Below are 6,824 nucleotides of genomic sequence, written 5' to 3' on the forward strand. Positions count from 1 at the left end.
AGTTTCATTTTTTTTTTTTTGAGAGATTTTTACTATAGGGCGCGTGCGCTCGCCAGACAGACAGAGAGAGACATTAGTGACAGAAAGCGAGAAATCACCCCCCAGGGGGGATGGTCACGCCGCAATCCCTTCTCCTCCATTCTCCTCTCGGGATCTTGGGCACGTACGCACACACGCCCGGCGTGAGTTTTAAGCCACCGGGTCCGGGACGCGAACCGCGGTTGACTACGTGGGAGTCCAGCAACATAGCCATTACACTAACTGCTGGTTCCCGCAAGTTTCATTTTTAAAAAGGAAAAATAGTGACTGTGATAATCATCCAAATGTTGTTCTAACATGTTGAAAACTAAAACAGATCAGTTTTGGCTTTAGCCAAGTTTTTAAAAACTTGCCAGAGAGAGCAAGTAAGAAATCCCGAATGGGGAATGGTCATGACACAATCCCTTCTCCTCCAATTCTTCCTCACTGTGGGGATTTAGGCACACATACACATGCTCCTGGCATCTTTTCAAGCAACCAGGTCCAGGACTTGAACAATGCAGTCAACCATGTGGGATCCAGCTCATGTAACCACCAGGCCACATGCTGGCTCAACAGAATAGTAAGGAGAAAAAAACATCTCCCAGCGGGACCAGCAATTAGCATAATGGCTATGTCGCTGCACTTCCACGTAGTCGACCGCAGTTCGCGTCCCGGACCCGGTGGCTTAAAACTCATGCTGGACACGTGTGCGTGCGTGCCCAAGATCCCAAGAGGAGAATGGAGGAGAAGGGATTGCGGTGCGGCCATCTCCCCTGGGGGGTGATTTCTCATTTTCTATCTTTCTGTCTCTCTCTGTCTGCCTGGCAAGCGCATGCGCCCTATAGCAAAAACCTCTCCAAAAAGAAAAAAAAAAAATAGATGGCTAGATCTCACATGGCTAACATCATGGTTTGAGTCCCAGGCTTGGCAGTTTGAAAAACATGCTGGGTGAGTATACATGTGCGCCCAAAGTCCCCAAAGGAGGGAGAGATGGAGGAGAGAAGGAATTGTGGCATGATCCTTCCCCATAGAGGGTACTTTCTCATTCTCTCTCTCCTTCGCTATCTCTCTCTAACAAGTGTACATGCTCTTCATCAAAATTGAAAGACAAATAGTCACCCCTTATGGAGAAGGGATATGGTCCAAGACCTACAGTGGATACCCAAAACCATGGATTGAATCAAACCCTTTATATACTGTTTTCCCCTATATACACACACTTACGATGAGATTAAATTTGTAAGTTAGGAACAATAAGACATTAACAATAACTAACAATAAAAAACAATATACTGCAATGAAAGTTCCATGAATATGGCCTCTCACTTAAAACACATTTTCTTTTTCATTGTAATTTGATAGAGGGAGTACGTGCTCCCTGGAGAGAGACAGAGACAGAGAGTCCTGGACTCAGTGACTTAAGAAACACACAGGAGCGTGTACGCAGGTGCCCAAAATCCTGAGAGGAAAATGGAGAAGGGACTGTAGCATGGCCATGCCCCCTCAGGGGTGTTTTTTTACTTTCTCTTTTTCTCTCTCACCAGTGAGCACACTTGCCTGATAGCAAAACTTTTAAAATAAATAAATAATAGTTCTTACTTCACCATGCTATTGTAAGGACTAAATGAGATTATGTAGACCATCCTATGGCCAGGTGGTTAAGGTGGCTGGATCCCACAAGGCCAAATTTACAGTTTGAGTCCCAGACATTATAGCTTGAAAATGAGATGATGCATGTAATACAACCTTGCACAGTATCCTAGACACACAGTAAATAAACAGTAAATTTCAAGGGCTGGACTGCAGTAAAACACACACCCAGAGGGGCAATCTCATTATGGGAAGGCTCCCAGTTCAAGTCTGTAGATTTCCTAGGTATGTCAGGCATATGTGTGCCCCTGGTCTAATCTGGGGTTGACTAAGGGTGGATCATGGTGCCAAGACCCTATTGGGGGTACTATCCATCTCTCATTTCTCTTGCTCATGAAATAAATATCTTTTAAAAAGAAATATTAGTAGTTGTCACTATTTCTGTTTTTCAGGAACTTTCAGTCTATTAGTAGAGACAAACAAGAAGCTCAATGGCTATCACATGCAATTCTAAAAGAGGTTTGCAAGTAGTAGTATGGGAACCCACAGTTAATGCCCCCACTAAAAACAACAAATGGGACTTGGCCACAACAATCAATGTTATAGACCACATGCCATTTTTACTCATAGCATGCTCTGGTCATGACTAACTACTTCCTATTTTAAATATACAATCATAAATATATTTTACATGAAACTAAAAGGTCTATACTTCTGGCACTCCTAAAATAGATAATAAGCATAAGTCTAACATTTTAACTGATAACAATAAGATATCCTACAAATTCTACTGTTTGAGCTAATAACACCGTACAAAAGAGCCAGGCAGTGGTGTGGTAGTTAAGGTGGCAACTCCTCAAATGTGCTAGACAATTGAGGGGAGTTGGAGAGAGAATGATGTACAAAAGCAAATTATGTCTGCCTCACCGGCTTACTCTAAAAGGAAGTCAGACATTATTTTATAAGATTGCAATATAAAAGAGTAATGAGTGGAAGTGAGAGCATATCCTTCTGACCCTTAATTCTATATACAAAAAAGTAAAATTACATGAATATTATAAAAAAATAAACTTAATAACGATAGTTTCAGGGCCAGCAGGTGGCATGGAGGTTAGGGTCTTAAATCCCACATGGCCTACTGCACAGTTCAAGTCTTGGACCTGGTGGTATGAAAATCATGCTGGGCACGTGTGCAGGGTGTCTGAAATCCTGACAGGAGACTGGAGAACGGACTGAGGCATAGCCATTCCCTCAGGGTTGAGGGGTTCTCACTTTCCTTCTCTGGAGAGTGCACTTGCCCTATAGAAAAAACTTAAAAAAAAACTTCTGATTTTTGAAAAGCACACCAGGCGCATGTGCGTGAATGCCCAGAATCTCCAGAGGAATGTAAAGAAGGGATTGCATGTCATCATTCCTCCTGAGGAGATGCTTTCTCTCTCTCTTCCTTTCTCTCCAGTGAGTGTGCATGCACTCTATAGCAAAAATTAAAATAAAAAATAACAATAATTAAAAACTTGAGAAATGTAGCTTATAAAAAGATTGTCAAATCCATAATAAGGTGACAGAAATCATGACCCAGGAGGTGCAGACAAATGACTTAAAAGAAGTGGTCAATAAACTGATTCCAGACAGCACTGGAAAAGACTTTTCATAGAAAAGGTTTCACAATCCTGTCTATCCTCTCCATGATGTCATGGTGAAGGTAGGAGCTGCAAAAAAGCTACGGGGGGTGGGAGGGAGTGTAACAGGTGACGTGGTGGTTAAGACGCTGGATACTCCCACTCCCACATGGCTGACCAAAGTTTGAGTCCTGGACCTGGTGGCTTGCTTTCTTACTTTCCCTCTCTCTCTCTCTCTGTCTCTCTCTGGTCAAATTAAAATTAAAGAATAAATAAAAATAAATAATTCTTAAAAAAAAAAAAAGCTACTGGGACAAGTTCTATGCTTAAGTTGAATGAGTTGATGGATATGAACCTCCTCTCCAAGAATCTGTTTAAAGTTCAGACTTTTTTTTTTTTTTTTGAGAGGCTTTTTATGCTATACGGCGCGTGCTCTTGCCAGACAGACAGAGAGACAGAAAGCGAGAAATCACCCCCTAGGGGGAATGGTCACGCCGCAATCCCTTCTCCTCCATTCTCCTTTCGGGATCTTGGGCACGCACGCACACACGCCCGGCGTGAGTTTTAAGCCACCGGGTCCGGGACGTGAACTGTGGTCGACTACGTGGGAGTCCAGGGACATAGCCATTACGCTAACTGCTGGTTCCCCAGACTTCGTAAGAATTATTTTAAATTTTATTTATTATCCTTATTTTTTTCTAATTTGCCATAGGACATGCATACTCACCAGAGAGAGAGAGAGAGAGAAAGTGAGAATGCAAGTCACAGATCCAGAACTCCAACCGCAGTTGTCCATGTAGGAGTCCAGAGCCTTAACCACTATGCCACCTACTGGCCTAAAGTTCAGACTTTTTTTATTTTTTAAAAAGTTCAGACTTTTAACAGTGATAAATAAAGTCTTATTTGTGGGAGGAAAAAAAATCTATACCTTAAAAAAGACCTGTATTTGGGGCCAGCAAGTGGTGTGGTGCTTAAGGCACAAGACTTAATTGTGGTCATGGTTGACCACAGTTCAAGTCCCTGACCCAGTGGCTTAAAAATCACATCAGGGGGCTGACAAGTGGCATGGTGGCTAAGGGTGCTGGACTCCCACATGGTTGACTGCAGTTCAAGTCACAGACCTGGCAGCTTGTTTTCTCACATTCCCTCTCTCTCACTCTGTCCCTCTCTGATCAAATTAAAAATAAAAAAAAAAAATGTAAAAGTTAAATAAAATAATTTTTTTTTTTAAATCACATGAGAGATCAGCAGTTTGCGTAATGGCTATGTCGCTGGACTCCCAGTAGTCGACTGCGGTTCAAGTCCCAGACCTGGTGGCTTAAACTCATAGCAAAAATCTCTCTTTAAAAATAAAACAAAACAGATAAGGTGCATGTGTGACCAAAATCCTGAGAAAAGAGGAGAAAGGACCATGGTGTGGCTATGCCCTCTGGGGGGTGATTTCTCACGTTCCCCTCTCTTTCTCTGTCTCTCTCCAGCGAACACACACATTCTACGGCAAAAACCTAGGAAAAACAAACTTGTATTCAGAAGCAGCAGGTGGTGTAGTGGTTAAGATGCTGGATCCCACATAGTTGACACAGTGGTTTGAGTTCTGCAGCTTGAAAATCACACCATGTGTGTGTGCACACATGCCCGAAACACTGAGAGGAAAATGGAGACAGGATCGCAGTGTTGCCATCCTTCATTGGGGGTGATTTCTCACTTTCTTTCTCTCTCTGTCTGTCTGTCTCTCTCTCTAGCTGCACGCATGTGCCCTATCGAAGTGAAAATTAAGGGGGAAAAAAAAGACTTTTATCTGTAGTCCTATGACTTCACTTCCTACCTCAGTTGGCCACATTGTTTGTTTTAAAGAATTATCTTATTGGGAACCAGCAGTTAGCGTAATGGCTATGTCGCTGGACTCCCACGTAGTCGACCGCGGTTCACGTCTCAGACCCGGTGGCTTAAATCTCACGCCGGGCACGTGTGCGTGCATGCCCAAGATCCCAAGAGGAGAATGGAGGAGAAGGGATTGCGGCGTGACCATTCCCCCTGGGGGGTGATTTCTCGCTTTCTGTCTCTAAGTCTCTCTCTGTCTGTCTGGCGAGCGCACGCGCCCTATAGCGAAAACCTCTCCAAAAAAAAAAAAAGAATTATCTTATTTAACTTTATTAATTTATTTTAATTTGATCAGAGATGGACAGAGAGAGAAAGTAAGTCACCAGGTCCCAGACTCAAATCGCGGTCTATCACGTGGGAGGAAGTCCAGTGTCCTTAACCACCACACCACGCGCCAGCCCCTCAGTTGACCATATTCTACCAGCAACTTTATGTAACTGCAATCACCAGTTACATTTCTGAACTTCCCATGGGCTCTGGGCAATCTATTTTCAGGGAGGGCTTTCTTATTCTCTTTTATATCCCAAAGCACAGAATATAGAAGGTATATAACAAATGTCTACCGGACTGAATCAAATCAACATAATGATAACATGTCCAATACAGCATACTACAGTGTTTAAATTCCTTTAACATTTAAAAATGATGCCAACCACACTTACACATAAACTTACAAACACATTTACAGAATTTGTCACTTAAAGTTTACATAAAATTTCTATTTATAGATGACAGGAATAACCTATAGCCACATTGACATCTTGATTAAGTTTTTTGTTTTTTTTTGTTTTTTGTTTTTTTGAGAGAGATTTTTGTTATAGGGCATGTGCGCTCACCAGAGAGACAGTGCAAAATCACCCCCCGGGGAGATGGCCACACCACAATCCCCATACGCACACACATCCGGCATGAGTTTTAAGCTACCTGGTCTGGAACTCCATCCCTGGGCAACTCCATAGGAGTCCCTAATGTAACCATTAAGCTGTGTGCTGGCCCCTTGCTTAAGTTTTTTAATCTTGAAGTGAATGTCTTAAAATGATTTCATCCAGGGCCAGCAGGTGGCATATTGGTTAAGCCACTGGACTCCCACATGGCCCACCATGGTTTGAGTCCAGGGTCTGGTGGCTTGAAAAATCACACAGGGCATGTATGTACACATGCCCAAAAACCCAGGCAGAGAATGGAGGAGAAGGGATTGCAGTGTGGTCATCTCTCCGCCCCACCCCCGGGGAGGGGGTGCTTCTCAATTTCCCTTTTACTGTCTCTCTCCATAGGTGAGCACACAGGTGCTCTATGGCAAAACCTAAAAAAATAAAATAAAATAAAAAAGATTTATTCTTCAATCTAAATGTTACTAAATATTCTAGAATAAAATACAGTTTACATACTGTTACCATAAATTTGAGCAAGAACAACTGACTGGATACCCTTTCAGTGCCTGTTCCCCACTCATTCTTGCTTCTGCCTACATAAGCAGCCTACTCACATATTTTTAAGTCTTTAAGAGGCTTCTTTATGGGGACCAGCAGTTAGTGTAATGCCTATGTCGCTGGACTCCCACATAGTCGACCGTGGTTCTCGACCCGGACCCAGTGGCTTAAAACTCACGCCGCGTGCTTGTGCGTGCATGCCCAAGATCCCAAGATTCTGAGAGGAGAATGGAGGAGGAGGGATTGCGGCATGGCCATCCCCCATGGGGGGGGGGGGTCGTTT

General features: G+C 43.1%; 1 protein-coding gene across 2 annotated transcripts in view; it reads right to left on the minus strand.

The window, feature by feature from the left end:
- Positions 1–6,824, minus strand: part of SEC24A (SEC24 homolog A, COPII component) — a 94,371-nt gene that overhangs the window by 86,102 nt on the left and 1,445 nt on the right. The gene's annotated exons all lie outside the window — the stretch shown is intronic.

The sequence above is a fragment of the Tupaia chinensis genome, unplaced genomic scaffold (assembly GCF_000334495.1).
Source record: "Tupaia chinensis unplaced genomic scaffold, TupChi_1.0 Scaffold144346_1, whole genome shotgun sequence".
Taxonomy (NCBI): Eukaryota; Metazoa; Chordata; class Mammalia; order Scandentia; family Tupaiidae; genus Tupaia; species Tupaia belangeri.